The following is a 17,269-nucleotide window of genomic DNA, read 5'->3' as shown; positions in this document are numbered from 1 at the left end:
ACTGTGAAATTCCCACTCACTGAATGGAACATTGTACGATTCAGGATGGCGGATCCGAAATGAAAGGCTCCAACGTTCCATCCGTTCTTTAATGGAGTGGAAAGCCAGTGGGTAATTCGCAGAAGCGGAACTCAGAGCAAAATGCTCTGCCAAGCGGTTTGCAATTACATCGGAATCAGTACGAACTGCACGATTCAGTGAGAGCGCAGGGATGCTGACAGGGGTCCAATAGCCATAGAGGCGTCGAATCTTGGCCCAGACCTGCGAACGAGAGACTTGGAGGCCAATGGTGGAGACATACCGATCCCAGCACTCCTGCTTGCATTGGCAGATAAGGCAACGTGCCCGCGTACGCAGCCGTTTGAAGGCGATGAGGTGTTCTATGGAGGGATGTCGCTTCTGACGCTGGAGCGCCCGCCGGCGATCTTTAATCACTTCACCGATCTCAGGTGACCACCAAGGCACAATCCTCCTCCGAGGGGACCCAGAAGACCGGGGAATGGCAGATTCTGCGGCAGTAACGATGCCGCTAGTGACCGAGTGAACCACCGCATTAATGTCGTCATTAGAGAGAGTCACAATAGCGGCAGTGGAGGAGAACGAGTCTCAGTCAGCCTTATTCATAGCCCAACTGCAAGGACGCCCAGACGCTGTAGCAGTGACAGAAAGATCGGAAAGTGGTCACTGCGACACAGGTCGTCATGCACTCTCCATTGGACAGACAGTAAGAGGCTAGGGCTGCAGATCGACAGGTCGGTGGCAGAGTACATGCCATGCTCCACACTGAAACGTTTGAAGGCACCATCGTTAAAAGGGAGAGGTCGAGCTGTGCCAATACATTCTCAACGTTGGCACCTCGACCTGTTGCCACTGACCCACCCCACAGATGGTTATGGGCATTGAAGTCGCCCAGTAACAGGAAAGGCTGCGGCAACTGCGCTATCAGCGCAGCCAGGACATGCTGCAGGACATCACCATCCGGTGGAAGATACAGACTGCAGACAGTATCAGCCTATGACATCTACACCCGAACAGCGACAGCCTCTAAAGGTGTTTGCAGAGGGACAGACTCGCTGTGAAGAGAGTTAAGGACATAGATGCAGACGCCACCAGACACCCTTTCATAAGCTGCCCGGTTCTTATAATAACCCCGATAGCCACAGACGGCGGGGGTTCACATTGCTGGAAACCAAGTTTCCTGAAGAGCAATGCAGATTTTTTTTTTTTTTTTTTTTGGTAGGGTTTAAGGGCGCTCAACTGCTGAGGTCATTAGCGCCCAGTCACTGGTGTTAGAGCACAAGGAACCTGCTAAAACTCAAGGGGATGGGGGGACATCAAAAGGACCTGACAAAGATGCAGATGAAATAAGTAAAAGGTTAAATGTCTTTGGTCAAGCCAGTTAAAGTTATAAAACGCAGAAGACGAGCAGCTGCTCGAGCGTCATCAGCTAAAACATCCGGTAAGGTAGATGGCAGGGACAGGACAACACGAAATTGACTAAAACGGGGACACGACAATAAAACATGGCGCACCGTTAATGCCTGACCACAAGGGCACTGCGGGGCTGGGTCACCAGAGAGCAGGTAGCGGTGGCTAAACCGGCAATGCCCAATCCGCAACCTGGTCAGAAGGACCTCCTCGCGCCGAGATGGTCGGGAGGAAGTTGTCCAAGCAGTTGGGAGCGGTTTGACTGCCCGGAGCTTGTTTCCTTGGAGGGATGACCAAGCATCCCACCACAAGGACACAAGCCTCTTACGTACATCCCCACAAACGTCAGATGACGGGACACAATGGGAGGCTGGCCGAGGCTGGAGGACTGCAGCCTTGGCTGCAGCATCCGCAGCCTCATTCCCAGGCACTCCTACATGTCCGGGGACCCACAGAAAGCTGACAGAACCGCCATTATCAGCGAAACAATGGAGGGACTGCTGTATTCGTTGAATCAAGGGATGGACCGGATAGGGAGCCCCAAGGCTCTGAAGAGCACTGAGTGAGTCAGTGCAGAGGACATACGATGAATGGCGGTGGCGGCGGGCATACTGAATGGCCTGATGGAGAGCAAAAAGCTCGGCCGTAAAGCTGGAACATTGGTCAAGGAGCCGGTATTTAAAGGTGGCGGTCCCGACGACAAAGGCACAGCCGACACCATCGTCAGTTTTGGAGCCATCGGTGTAAATAAAGGTGTGACCAGCAAGTCGAGCACGAAGTTCGACAAACCGTGAGCAATACACTGCAGCCGGAGTACCCTCCTTCGGGAGTGAGCTGAGGTCAAGATAAATACGAACCGGAGCCTGGAGCCAAGGTGGTGTCGGGCTCTCACCCTCTCGGAAGGTGGTAGGGAGGGCAAAATCCAATTGTCGAAGCAGGCGACGGAAGCGGACTCCGGGGGGCAGCAGGGCAGACACATATAACCCGTACTGACGGTCGAGAGAATCAGCGAAGAAGGACTTGTAAGAGGGGTGTTCGGGCATAGACAACAGCCGGCAGGCATACCGACACAGCAGTACGTCGCGCCGGTAGGTCAACGGTAACTCGGCAGCTTCAGCGTAAAGACTCTCGACAGGACTAGTGTAGAAGGCTCCGGTCGCAAGACGTATCCCCCGATGGTGGATGGAGTTGAGCCGGCGTAAGAGGGATGGCCGAGCGGACGAGTAGACGAAGCTCCCATAATCCAGCTTCGATCGGACTATGGACCGATACAAGCGAAGCAGGACAGTGCGATCCGCTCCCCAAGATGAACCGCTAAGAACTCTGAGGACATTAAGGGAACGTGTACAACGGGCCGCCAAATAAGAGACATGTGGAGACCAACACAGTTTCCGGTCCAACGTGAGCCCTAGAAACTTAGTTGTGTCCACGAATGGGAGAACAACGGGACCGAGATGTAACGATGGCGGAAGGAACGCTTTATATCGCCAAAAGTTGATACAAACCGTCTTCTCTTCAGAGAACCGGAAGCCATTTGCCACGCTCCATGAGTAGAGGCTGTCTAGACAACGCTGGAGGCAGCGCTCCAGGAGGCATGTTCTCTGGGCACTGCAGTAGATCGCGAAGTCATCGACAAAGAGAGAGCCCGAGACATTAGGTGGAATGCAATCCATAATTGGATTGATCGCGATGGCAAAAAGGGCTACGCTCAAGACGGAGCCCTGAGGCACTCCGTTCTCCTGGAGGAAGACGTCGGACAATACGGAACCCACACGTACCCTAAACTTTCGATCCGTTAAAAAGGAATCAATAAAAAGGGGCAGACGACCGCGTAGGCCCCACTTGTGCATAGTGCGGAGGATACCTCCTCTCCAACAGGTATCATAAGCCTTCTCCAAGTCGAAGAACACGGCTACCGTTTGGCGCCTTCGCAAAAAGTTGTTCATGATGAATGTCGACAAGGTCACAAGGTGGTCAACAGCGGAGCGGCGGCGACGAAAGCCGCATTGGACATTAGTAAGTAGTCGTCGAGATTCAAGAATCCAAACTAACCGAGCATTAACTATGCGCTCCATCACCTTACAGACACAGCTTGTAAGAGAAATGGGGCGGTAACTAGAAGGAAGGTGTCTATCCTTCCCGGGTTTGGGTATAGGAACAACAACGGCGTCACGCCAACGCATGGGGACCTGACCTTCGGTCCAGACGCGATTGTAGGTACGAAGAAGGAAGCTTTTGCCCGCCGGAGAAAGGTGAGCCAGCATCTGAACGTGAATGGCATCTGGCCCCGGAGCAGAGGACCGGGACAGTGCAAGCGCACGTTCGAGTTCCCGCATAGTAAAGGGGGCATTGTAAGTCTCCAGATTCAGCGAGTGGAAGGAAGGTCGCCGAGCCTCGTCTGCCTCTTTCCTGGGAAGGAAGGCAGGATGGTAATGGGCGGAGCTTGAAACCTCCGCGAAAAAGCGGCCAAAGGCGTTGGAGACAGCCACAGGATCAACAAGGACCTCATTACCTGAGGTCAGGCCAGGTACTGAGGAGTGGGCCTTAATGCCCGACAGCCGGCGCAGGCTACCCCAAACAACGGAAGAGGGAGTAAAACTGGTAAAGGAGCTCGTGAAAGAGGCCCAGCAAGCTTTTTTGCTGTCTTTGATGACTCTACGGCATTGCGCTCGGAGTCGTTTGTATTCAATACAATTCGCCAACGTAGGATGGCGGCGAAAGGTGCGTAAAGCACGTCGTCGAGCACGGATAGCGTCTCTACAAGCCTCGTTCCACCAGGGGACGGAAACGCGACGTGAAGAAGAAGTAGTACGAGGTAGGGAACGTTCGGCAGCATTGATAATAACAGCCGTGAGGTATTCGACCTGACTGTCACAACTGGAAAAATCGCGGTCCGGAAAGGTCGCCAGGGAGGAGTAAAGTCCCCAGTCAGCTTTCAGTATGTTCCAGCGCGAAGGACGTGGGGATGGGGTGTGGTGCAGGAGACGAACGACACAGGGGAAGTGGTCGCTCGAATAGGTGTCAGAAAGGACATACCACTCGAACCGACGGGCAAGAGTGGTAGAACAGATCGAGAGGTCCAAGTGGGAGTAGGTATGAGTAGAGTCCGAGAGGAAAGTCGGGGCGCCGGTATTGAGGCAGACAAGATTGAGATGGTTGAAGACATCCGCCAAGAGTGAGCCTCTTTGACAGGATGCAGGAGAGCCCCAAAGGGGATGATGGGCATTGAAGTCGCCAAACAATAAGAACGGCGGGGGAAGCTGATCGATCAGGTGCATCATGTCAGCCCGACTAACAGCAGATGACGGTGGAGTGTAGACGGTACAAACGGAAAAAGTAAAAGCAGAAAGAGTAATGCGGATAGCTATTGCTTGGAGTGGGGTGGTCAATGGGATGGGATGGTAATATACATCGTCCCGAACGAGCAACATGACCCCACCATGAGCTGGGATACCGTCCACAGGGGCGAGGTCATACCGCTCCGAGGTATAGTGGGAAAAGGCAATACGGTCAGTTGGGCGCAACTTGGTTTCCTGGAGACCAAGGACGAGCGGACAGTGCAGGCGGAGGAGCAGTTGTAATTCCTCCCGATTAGATCGAATACCCCTTATGTTCCAATGAAACAACGCCATTGCTAGTCAAAAAGTTGGGGGAACGAGACAGGGAAGAGCTGGTCACCTCGATGGCCGCGGAGGGCCAGGTTGCGAGGCAACAACGCTACAACTGACGGCAGGTGGATCCGGTTCCATCGACTCGTCGCCAGCTGCGGCCGCTGTCCCTGATTGTGTAGGAGGGGCCGCATCATTTGCCGACAAAAGGCCGGCGGAACGCCTGGCAGCAGAGCGTCCTGGCGAAACTGAGGACGGCCGGGAGCAGCGACTCACGGATGAAGCGTCAGATGAAACGCGCCGGGGTGGAGAGGGGGATAGAGATTTCTTCTTGGAGGCCTTCTTGGAAGGCCGAGGAGGCACAGGGATGGTGGGCTGGACCCGAAGAAGGTCCTCACGCGCGGGGTCCGTTTTGGAACGCCGGACCTCGGAAGCTGGGGTCCGGAACGTTTCCCCGATGGACGCCTGAGAAGAGGATCGCTTCTCAGGTGGCGTGGGGGGAGGAGGAGGAGGAAGTGTGGCCCCTGGGGCAGGGGGGGTGGGGGCCGTGGGGGAGGAGGATTTGGAAGGGAGGGATTTGGGAGGCGGAGGCAGAGCCCCCTGACGGGCAGAGGAGGCGGAGGGGGGACAGGATAGAGGTGAGGATACAGCGGAAGGAGTGGACACAACTGAGGCAAACGAAGTGGCCAGTGACACGGGATGAAGGCGGTCATACTTCTTCCTGGCCTCAGAATAAGAGAGCCGATCCAAAGTTTTGAGTTCCTGTATCTTTTTCTCCTTCTGATAGGCGGGGCAGTCCGGGGACCTAGGCGAGTGGACGCCAGGACAATTAGGGCACCGAGGTGGTGGGGTGCAAGTATGTTCCTCACGAAGAGGACGTCCACAGTCGCCACAAAGGGGCTCAGCCTCACACCGGGACGACATGTGCCCAAAGCGCAAACACCTAAAACAGCGCATAGGAGGCGGGACGTAAGGTCGCACGTCGCACCGGTAGCACATCACCTTTACCTTCTCCGGGAGAACGTCCCCCTCGAAGGCGAGGATAAAGGCCCCGGTGTCGATGCGACGGTCCTTGGGGCCGCGCTGGACTCGCCGGACGAAATGCACGCCGCGGCGCTCCAGGTTGGCCCTGAGCTCCTCATCAGATTGTAGCAGGAGGTCACGATGAAAAATGACCCCCTGCGTCCTATTGAGTGCCAGATGTGGGACAATGGAGACTGGGATGTCCCCTAGGCGGTCGCACGCCTGGAGTGCCGCCGATTGTGTGGCAGAGGTGGTCTTGATAAGAACGGACCCTGATCTCATCTTGCTGAGAGCCTCGATTTCCCCGAAGACGTCCTCAATGTGTTGAACAAAGAACATGGGCTTGGAGGTGGCAAACGTCCCCCCATCTGTTCGAGAACAGACCAAATAGCGGGGGAAGTACTTCGCCCCAAGCCGGCGGGCCTGTCCCTCCTCCCATGGAGTGGCCAAGGGGGAAAGGGCAGGAGAACCAGAACTAGAAACGGTACCTTTTCGTTTGGAAGACTCGGCCGCAGAGCGACCTGATACATGTTGACGTTTCATGTGCGAAACGTCCGCCCCGATACCACCCACTCCGACCAGGGGCTCTCCCCACGGGCGCCACCCAGCCGCAGCAAGGGCCACCTGGCAGGATGACCATTGCCGGGAGTCCTGATGCCCCAAGGAGACGGGCATCTACTCCTTGGCCAACGTGGGGAGGGTGCAGCTCAGGTATCGGCAGTACGATCCCTGTGTTGTCAGGGGGCTACAACCTAGAGGGTACATGACGACCCCACCACAACGGGCTGGCTACCGTGCTGGATTTCTGGTGCCATGGAAAGTCCATCATGATCGCTGGTGCAGATGGAGAGGCACTATGGGCGTAACGTGGACAACCCATCAGGCGTTTAGGCCCAATTTGAGGAATAATGGGTATGGTGACAACGCCGGTGCAATGCTGAGTGCCAAGGTCTTAGTGCACTTAGGACCAGTGGTACACCATGTAAGGTGTCCTTCCCCAAAAGGCTCGTACTTCTGTAGAATTTTGAGAAATGGAGGTCAAACCCCAAGGGGGACCATCACATGAAGGCCAAAACATTTGAGACTCCTTGTAGTCGCCTCTTACGACAGGCAGGAATACCGCGGGCCTATTCTTACCCCCGAACCCGCAGGGGGGAGCAATGCAGAAGAAAGGGTGAAAGCTGATAAGTTGTCGGAGCTCAGCTAGATGGTGGAAGAACCCGCTGCAGTTCCACTGGAGAATGATATTGTCCATGGCTGGAAAGGCGTGAAGGGACTGGGGAAGCAGATTACGCCACCGGGTCCCCCTGGTCCGATGGAGCATCTGTGCAGGTGCTATCCATTGCGTCTGAGGGACCGGCGAGATCAAGGTCCTCAGAGGACGCAAGAATCTCCACCTCGTTCTCAGATGCAGAGATTGTAGGTAATGGTGGAGTAGGTGCCACCCCAGTTGCCTAGGTCTTATGGGTGTTCCTTTGGTTGCCGTTGCTGAGAGGGCTTATTGGAGTCAGTCTCCGGGACCAAAGATGATCACGAAGCTCGACGACCAGCGACCTGTGGCTTTTTCAGCCGCTGGTTGGTGTCTGCTTTGCCACTGGTAGGAACCTGGGAAGGGAGTGACGCAAGGAATCTCTTCCGAGCGAGAGAAGCCGAAGAAGACTTACGCTTCTCCGGCTTAGAAGCGGGGACTGGTGTCCCCAGTGGGTGAGGGGGTGCTGCTCCTGAGGTAGGTGGTGTGGGAGCAACAGCGAGAGAAGTGGCCCCCATTGTCAGGGGGCAGGTGAGGCCCTCTGGCTCTGAGAGTTGACTATGTGGTGCAGCTGATGGAGCTGGAGCAGGAGTGACAGTGGAGGCATAAGATGACATCATACGCACGGGATGTAGCTGTTCAAATTTCCGCTTAGCCTCTGTGTCAGTCGGTCCAGGGTCTTACATTCCATGATTTTGCGTTCTTTCTGTAAGATCCTGCAGTCTGGCGAGCAAGGTGAATGAGGCTCTCCACAGTTGATACAATCGGGAGGCCGGGCACATGGAGTATCCAGATGAGATGGGCGACCGCAATCTCGATATGTTACCCTGGAAGTACAGCGGGAAGACATATGGCCGAACTTCCAGCACTTAAAGCACCGCATCGGGGGAGGGATATAGGGCCTGACGTCACATCGGTAGACCATCACCTTGACCTTCCCCAGTAATGTATCAACCTCGAAGGCCAAGATGAAGGCACCGGTAGCAACCTGATTGTCCCTCGGACCCCGATGAATGCGCCGGAGGAAATGGACACCTCGACGCTCTAAGTTGGCGCGAAGCTCGTCATCAGGCTGTAAAAGTAGGTCCCTATGGAAAATGATGCCCTTGACCATATTTAAACTCTTATGTGGTGCGATGGTAACGTTAACATCCCCCAACTTGTCACAAGCAAGTAACCTGCGTGACTGGGCAGAGGATGCCGTTTTTATCAAAACTAACACAGAGCGCATTTTGGACAAGCCCTCCACCTCCCCAAACTTGTCCTCTAAATGCTGTACAATGAACTGAGGCTTCACGGATACAAAGGATTCCCCATCAGCTCTGGTACACACGAGATACCTGCGCGAATACGTGTCGCTGTCATTCATTGCCTTTCGTTCCTACCATGGTGTGGCCAGGGACGGGTACGATTTGGGGTCATAAACGTTAGCTTTAAAATGAGCCCTCGAACGCTTAGAGACTGCTGGTGGCTGGCCACTAGCTAGAGGTGATGTGCCACGCTTCATTGCGTGTCACCCACCCTGATTCCACCTACTCTGACCAAGGGCCCTCCCCATGGGCGCCACGCAGCCACAGCAAGGGCCACCTGGCAGGATGGCCATTGCTGGGAGTCCTGATGGCCCGGGGAGATAGGCATCTACTCCTTGGCATACGTGGGGAGTTAACGGCGCAGGCATCAGTAGAGCGATCCCTGTGTTGTCAGGGGGCTACAACCAACAGGGTACATGGCGGACCTACCACAACGGACTGGCTACCGTGCTGGATCTTAGGTGCAAAAATGTCTAAGGTCGTCATCGCAGCAAAAACCAACACTTTACAATGTAGCGTGGTAATCGCACACAGGGTCGTATCCTCGCCCAAGAGAGAGAAAACGAGCGGGACACCATTGCAACGACGAGAAAGCCGGCTAAAATTCTCAATGCACGACGGATACAGTGCACTATGGAAGGTGTCCTTCCCCGATTGGCTCTCTCTCCGGAAGAATTTAGATAGATGGAGGTCAAACCCGAGAGGGGACCATGACATAAGGCCGCAACATTTGAGACTTCTTTTAGTCGCCTCTTACTACAGGCAGGAATACCGCTTGCCTATTCCTATCCCCGGACCCGCAGGGGGCAGTAGAACGAAGGAAGTATACAACTCTTCCTCCCCCTAACCCCGCCACCCCCCTTTGATGACACTGGCTAGTTAAAATGCGGGTAAGGAAGCAGAACTGTTGACCAATTATCCGTTACCTCCCAAACTGACGCTAAAATTTGATACAAACGTCAGGATGCAGAAGAACACTGTGATAGAAATAGTGACTATTGTGAAAACCTTTTTACTGCTGTCTTTATTGCTACAGCTGCGCCAACGGATGCTTATATACAAAATGGGTGTAACAGCTCGCAGTATGAAACAGTAATCCTCCAAGAAGAACTAAGTTCTAGACGTTATCTTGTGATCATTCGTTAATCAGTTAATGACAGTGAGTGGCAGATCGAAAACAACTCCATAAATGACAAATTAAACCAAAATAGTTTTAACAAAACTTTTCCTGTCAGTACGCAATACACGTTACGTTGTCTGTACAACGATGTTAATTCTTTTAGAAGTGAAAAGCCGAGCCAACGCATCCAAATCGGGAAGAAAAGTTAGTGATGAAAGGTACGGCTACGAAGAAGACATTTTCTCCACCCTCATTCTCTGAAGAGTCACGTACTGTATACAATCAGAAGCTGTAGTGCTATCTGACGGCAGTCGGTATGGATCTCTTACACGGAGGAGGAATAAGCGTTCAGATGGGAGAGAGATGTTGCTGTTGCTCGTTTCAGTGTTGAACAGCCAGAAACTTTCATCAGAGGTAGAGGTCGCTTGGTAGCTCCATGGTTTCTTGACGATGCTGTGTTTCGAAGATTTTGTTTTTCAGCCTTCCAGGTGAAACGAGCAAAAACAGAGTTTGAGGTAGTAGATAGTAGTCTTTAATACATATATTCGCAGATCCATTGTTTGGAAACTAAGAACAGTTCCTCGCTGAATTTAACGCACCATAGTAAGAACACCTCTGTCCTATCCTGCTGCAGTGCAATTTTAGATAGTGAAGGAATAAATGGAGTCAGCTGCTTTACGTCAGTCGTTAGGTATCTCAGATCCACAGACAGCGTTCCCCATACAACGGAGGGACATGAATCGCAGAATTATTCTTAGAAATGCATATAGCTAACATGGTGTTGTAAAATTATGTAATTGTTAAAGATTGAGTATTGAAGCTTTTTAACCTGTAAAGAATACAGTCGTTAATGAAGAGAGGCTTGCAGGTGAAAATTTGATTAGAAATTGTAGGAACAGTTTTCTTAATGTAGCCAGATCTACTGCATTAAGCTAAATAGTTCACTGCCGCTAAACAACTGCATTCTGGAATAGGGAAGTGGGAAGCAACTGGAAGCGAGAATTGAAAAAACTTGAAACTCCGCCATTATAAGATGGTGAGGAGATACAATGCTGGCAGGCGGCAGGCAGAACTTAGGGCACAGGACAGGCTGTGAGTCATGAACCTCATTGTCGTGGGAAGGTCAGTGAGTTTCCTCCCTACGTCTAAGGGACCGGTGCAGATTCTCCGCTGTATAATGTTTTATAAAGAGTTCCCAGTTTCTTTCTTAGAAGGATAAATTTATTGTGACGTCGACATCACAATATAAAGCGATTGTCGCAGTAGGTTTGCGTGATCAATCATTAACAGAGTGACGTGTTAGTAAAAAAAGGCGTGAATCGCCAATGCTAGTATCCATAAAAATGCTTTAATAGTTAAGAGAGTGTTATTCTCCGTCGGCCAGCTGATTACATAGTTATTTTATGACGCCCTTGCATTGCTTGGTTAATGTCAGTTCTTGTCATTCCATATTTTGGTACCCTCCCCTTTTGCAATTAATATTTAATACGGTATGGCGCCGTAATTTGTTCATTTGGTACGTTATACGGTATTAATGAATGACTCGGGACTTTTCTGGACGGGTGTCAGTAATCGTTTCAAGAGTATTAAGAGACATAATATTTAAAGTAAATGCATTCAAGGCATTCATTTTGCAATGTGGACCCAACTGGTCAAACGACGACTGAGAAGATCCCTTCTGTGTGTTATTTAATTTTTTCGTTTCCTTTTGTGTAATTATCTCTCAACCCCGCAACACCACTCCAAATTTAGTTCAGCTATGTTGGTAGCAGTGGGTAAGCAAGATAGTGGTAGCGACCTGCGCACCTGTGGGCGACGGGCTCCAGCACGTTTCCACAGGTGCTGCAATTGAGGTAGCAATGATTAGTGCAACAGTGATGGCAATGTAGACAGACCTGTCAACAGGTGGATGTGAAATAGGACCCCACTGCACTGTTGCCACGGGGTTGTGACCTGGATCTGTGGCACAAATGACAAAAAAGGAAACAGCGTATTTGTGAAAACCATGGATGCCACGTTCCTGTCTTCGCTTCTTGTGCGATTTCTGACGCCACGATTCAACGTCCTGGTGTGCACACTAGTGGAACGGAGCCTCCTGTGGTGTCACGCCTTTGACGAGAAGGAAAGACATTGACGCAACATTCGTTAGCCACCTATCCAACGCTGTTTTGTACAAAGGTGAGGTTTCAGAGGAACACTGTACTACCAACAGTGACGATTTTAAATGCGTTTATTACTGTTGCACTAGTTGCGGTGGCTGTGCCAATAGATGCCTCGTTTCCGCAAGAACTTACAAACTCACGGCGTAAGATCAAAGCTCTGCAAGACCAAATAATGTTCTTGACGGATCGTTATGACTACTTCCTGAAACAATTTATGTCCCTTAAATGATAATTTAAAGCAAAACAGTAATAACGAAAAAATTCTCTCTTCTTTACGCAACACACACGTACCCCATTTAGTGCTAAGATGTTGACTCCCTTCATGGTGGAGAACGGCGTCAGAACTTCCAAATCGGAAAGGAAGTACCGTGATGAGAGAACAATAAGGAAGAGTTTTCAGCGGAAAGATGAGAATGTGAGTGTCAATGTGGGTAGTTTACATATTCTCTGTTGCAAGGTTGTGAACGCCCTTACAAATAGTAAGACAGCCAGATGTGACAATGGTTAAAAATTTTATCACACAGTGAAGAGTAAACATACAAAATGGCTTTCACGCTCTCGCTCTCCACTCGTGCTGATCCACACACGCCGTAGGAGAAGGAAGCTATACTTGGGACAAAATTTTAAGTAAAACGACAGACTAGCTACAATAACGGTATAAGAAATTGTGACCGGGAGACCATTTACAAAAGACAGGTAAGCCAGTCACCCTGTTAACATACAGGGAACGTCTCCCATTAATTTTACGAAACACGTTGGACGTGTTATGACACCCGCACGGTGTGGAGTGTCAAATCTAATCGCGGTCTAATGCCAAAAAGTATCTCACATTTATTCGAGACTGGTAAGAGCTACAGTTTTCCGTCCAGCGTTAAAAAGAATTTAGGTATGCTAGCTACATGTTTTAAATAGCAATAAGCGCTGCAAAATGCAGCACCAGTGAAGTGGCTGGTAGCAACGTTCTCCATTGCAAAATGTGGAATGTATGTACAGCGCTGTAGTTCGAACCATCACAGTAGCTAGAGCAGTAACTAACAGATAAATGTGAACTGTAAAAGGTAGAGTTATTTTTTTATATTTTTTTGAAGCATAGTCCCCTCAAAATGACATACTTTAGTGGGAATCGTGAGTGAATCCGAAAATTGTGGTTAATTTTTATGCGAAAATTAAAAGCTCTTCTGCGAAACTAACTACACAGGTAGATGTAGCTTAACTGCTTCTACGTTACAGTTATTTCGAGGTAAATCTGATGACTAAATTTCCCTCCAGGGTATGACGGAAGTTGTATGAAGCAACAGCATGCTTATGTTGCGCCGATTGATCTGGTAGGCATGCAGATCGGTGTTGTATCGCGACGTTCTATTGTGAACCAATTACGTCGCTTCCATTAGTTTGTGTGTTCCGCCGGTGCGGGTTGCGTACGCATTCTCTACTGAAATTTTACTGCCTCTGTGTGAACTACGCCTTCACGCCCAAATATGTTAGTATGTAATGGACGCACAATGGAGTGGGGTACAAAATCGAGTAGAGCTGTAGGGGAATTACTAAGGGTCGTCTACGGGGAACCCTATATGCACGAATTCTCTACGACCTCACCCTTCAGTAACTGCTAACAAGAGAAACTACTTTTCGGACCCCTCACAATTTAGTTGGTAGATGGCCCAGTGAATAGCTCGCCAAAAGCAAAACCCAGAACAAGCATGAAAACCAGAAGCTGCTCTGATCTAAAAAAAAATAAAAAAAAAAAAAAAACCCGAAAGGGGCAGAACAAAAACAGTGAATAGTCCAAGCTCAGGATGACCAACACAGCGCGAATCTGAAGAGCTACGGCGTTCGAAGTGGGAGAGACTTTCCATAAAATTACGAACTGTCCCTCCGATCACTGACATGTGTGTTCCCCTGACAGTGAAGAATTAGAGGAGGAATCTGTAGAACAGGAATCAACAATACTTTCACTGTCCCGACGTGTGTTCATTGGTTTTCCCCTTTCTGTTGTAAGTGCTCATGTATTAACAGATTAGGAGCCAACTTGTATTCAAATAAATTGAATTAATTTTGAATTATACGTTCCTCCTCCGACTGCACTGAGCAGCCACTGACAAGGAGCTTTCAACCCCGCTTCAATAACAATTTCCCAATACTGCCTGCAACACCCACTAGCAACTACAACTACGTTGATTATTTTGAACACTACTTGCACGATGACATATTCGAACTAATAGCCGAGAGAACCTGTCAAACGCACGCTAAAATAAATGGAAGGCCTTCGGGTTTAGATTTAGCAACTGAAAATGTTTATTGGCGTATGCATGGTCGTAAGCTGCTTACACTATCCTATTATCCGTATATATTTAGGTAACAGACGGAGAATACCTGTGGTACACGGCTATGAACAGATTCTTCGTAATTAGGACCAGTTTGAAATCTGTGTTTGAAGATGTCGAAAAAGGAAGCAAAAAATAGACAGGCTATGGAAATTACGCCATTTGATCACAAAAATTAGAGAAGTTTGTTTGAAGTAAGGAAAAAAGGAAGATGTGTGTGCAGTTGAGATGGTGTGTTCCTGCAAATCCCAATGTACTTGTGACAGACTTGGTTCGACAGAAGCGTCCGATCTTACGCGTCGGCTTTGACCTGCGACGTAAGGGTGTTGTGATGTGTGACGTCATGACGGCGCGGAGTTTGGTTTGTGAGTGTGGCGTGTTTGTAGATGTCGTCGTGTTGTGGTTTGTTGTACTCTCTGTTGGTATGTTCAGGGTTTTCGTTTGTTTGGTGTATTGGGCTCAGTTTGCTGTTGCTCAATGTCGAGTACTGTTTGCGTATTTTTGAAGTGGAATTCATTTCAGTGAGTTAACGGGTTTGTGGTTTTGTGTGAAGGTTAATGTATTGATCATCGCTGTACGTCGGGTGGTATTGTTATAAACTTTAATCGGTTGTGGTTTTTTGTTCAGGAATGGATAACAAAGTTAAGATAAATAGTTCACGTTTGAGAGCTATGATGGGGGACACAGTTTTAGAGCTGATTAAGTTCCTGCAGCTTTTTGGCCTAATTGCCGAGGTGGTGAAGTGTCGTGAAGCAATGAAGTTGGTTAAAGTTCCAGCCTCTCGGACCAGGGACGGTTATATGTGGCGCTGTCGGAAAGACGACATATGGCGTCCCATACGGGGCGGTACCTGGTTCGAGAAGTCTAGGTTGGGCATGTGCAAGATTGTACTTGTTACTTACTTTTATTATAGGTCCCCACAGAGTTTTTGCGCGCATGAGACCGGTGTGACAGAGGAGCGTTCTGGATTGGTATTCTTTTTGTCATGAAGTGTGTTCAGAATTTATTAAGTACAGGGTAAGTTGGGGTGGTTGTGGAGGTTGACGAGTCACAGTTTCGGAAGAGGAAGAATGGGATTGGAAAGTCTGTGGCTAGTCTTTGGGTGCGGGGGGCTGTTGTTCCGGGGGGGGGGGGGGGGTTCCGAATGTGTTTTTAGGGTTGTGGAAGGGAGGTCCAACCCCGAATTAGTGGGGTTAATCGAGGAATATATAGAGCCAGGGTCCACAATAGTTTCTGATGCTTTTTCTTCATATAGGGGTTGGGTGAGAGTGGATTTAATCATTTAGTAGTGAACCAAAGTTTAGAGTTTAAGAATTATGAGACATGGGCTTGTACTAATACAATAGAGGGGATGTGGGGGGGGGGCGGTTAAGTCAGTTCTTGGGAGGGGGAAGAGGCGCTCTTCCAACGTTCAGTCTCATTTAGATGAGTACTGTTGGCAAAAGAGTGTCCCAGAGGGCTATTGTGGTGTTCGGGTTTTCCTAAGGGCTGTGGGTAAAATGTATAGGCCGAAATTGGTTAGTTAGGGTGGCCTGGGTAGGTGGGTGGCTGCAGCTCAGGGTGGGGTGGCTGGTTTATTTTGTTGTAGAGTATTTGTTAAGGTGGGGGGAGTGTGTTTTCGTTGCGGAGAATCTATTTGAATCTATTTCGTTGCGGAGAATCTATTTCGTTGCGGAGAATCTATTTCGTTGCGGAGAATCTATTTCGTTGCGGAGAATCTATTTCGTTGCGGAGAATCTATTTCGTTGCGGAGAATCTATTTCGTTGCGGAGAATCTATTTCGTTGCGGAGAATCTATTTCGTTGCGGAGAATCTATTTCGTTGTGGAGAATCTATTTTGTTGAAGTTTTTGTTGAGTTGTGTGTGGTTGAGATTTTTTATGTTGCATTTGGTTTTTGTTTGTGGGTTTTTGTTTTGGGGTCGGGGGGGGGGCGAGGTTGGGTTGGTTGGGGTGGGGTGTAGGTGGTTTACTGTTTTTCGTTTGTTTGTGTGTGTGTGTGTGTGCGTGTGTGCGTGTGTGCGTGTGTGCGTGTGTGTGTGTGTGTGTGTGGGGGGGGGGGGTTTCGATGTATTTTCGTCTTTATAGTAAGTAACGACTTTATATGTGGCATATTGGAATTTTCGTTTATGGTTGCTTCCGCCATATTTGTGACGTCATGGGTCAAAGTAGAAGGGTGGTATCGGACGCTTCCTTATTTCCACAGACTTTACATTTTATCAGAGGGACACCACATACCGTGACTAACCAAGGATTTGGCGTAGGTGAAACGGCTCTAATCCAGCTGACCAAAAGTCTTACCCCTGGACATACAATCTAACGTGATATTTTCTGCAGTCTGAAGCTGGTATGAAAAGAATACCCAAGGACGGAAGACTCAAAACTGACAAGGAACTTACTATGGCAGGCTGAGGGTCGTTACATACGCCTGTCCATTATGACTGAAATGTGTGTAATTAAATGGATGCATAGAAAGAGCAATGGTGATGTCTTCTGCCCATGGTATCAACCCATCAGGTAAGTGCTTACGGTTCAGCAAAAAGGATAACACGTAGATTGGAGTCACCAGACCAATGGCCATCCAGTCACAGTGCTATAATAGGGGACGGGGGATTGGGGTGGGGAGGGCCTTTGGGGGGGGGGGGGGAGTGGACCTTGGAAATATGGAGGTCAATCGCGATTGGGGGGCCAACACATATAGGCCGAATCGTTCGCAGCATAGAACAGTAAGCCTGCAAGTTTACTAACTTCTAAACGGATTCTTAGGACCACTCATTAAACAGTTAATTACAGCGAGTGCCAGATCAAACATAATTCCATAAACGAAAATTTAAACCAAAATAGTTTTCACGAAACTTTTCCTGTCAGTACGCAATACACGTTTCGTCATCTGTACAACGATGTTAATACTTTTACATGTTAAGAGTCTAGCCAAAAGGAAGCAAAGGTAAGATGAAAGAACCGCCAGCAGAATGTGTCCTGGCTACGAAGGAGACATTTTCTCTACCCTCATTCTCTGAAGAGTCACGTCCTGTACATAATTGAGA

The 17,269-nt window shown here is 49.6% G+C and overlaps 1 pseudogene; it reads left to right on the top strand.

Annotated features, from left to right (window-relative positions):
* Window positions 1-12,207: 12,207 nt before the first annotated feature.
* LOC124620214 overlaps window positions 12,208-17,269 on the top strand; it is a 63,715-nt pseudogene continuing 58,653 nt past the window's right edge.

Source organism: Schistocerca americana, chromosome 6, assembly GCF_021461395.2.
Source record: "Schistocerca americana isolate TAMUIC-IGC-003095 chromosome 6, iqSchAmer2.1, whole genome shotgun sequence".
In the NCBI taxonomy this organism is placed as follows: domain Eukaryota; kingdom Metazoa; phylum Arthropoda; class Insecta; order Orthoptera; family Acrididae; genus Schistocerca; species Schistocerca americana.
The sequence above is the reverse complement of the archived record's forward strand: the minus strand, read 5'-3'. Positions and strand labels throughout refer to the sequence as shown.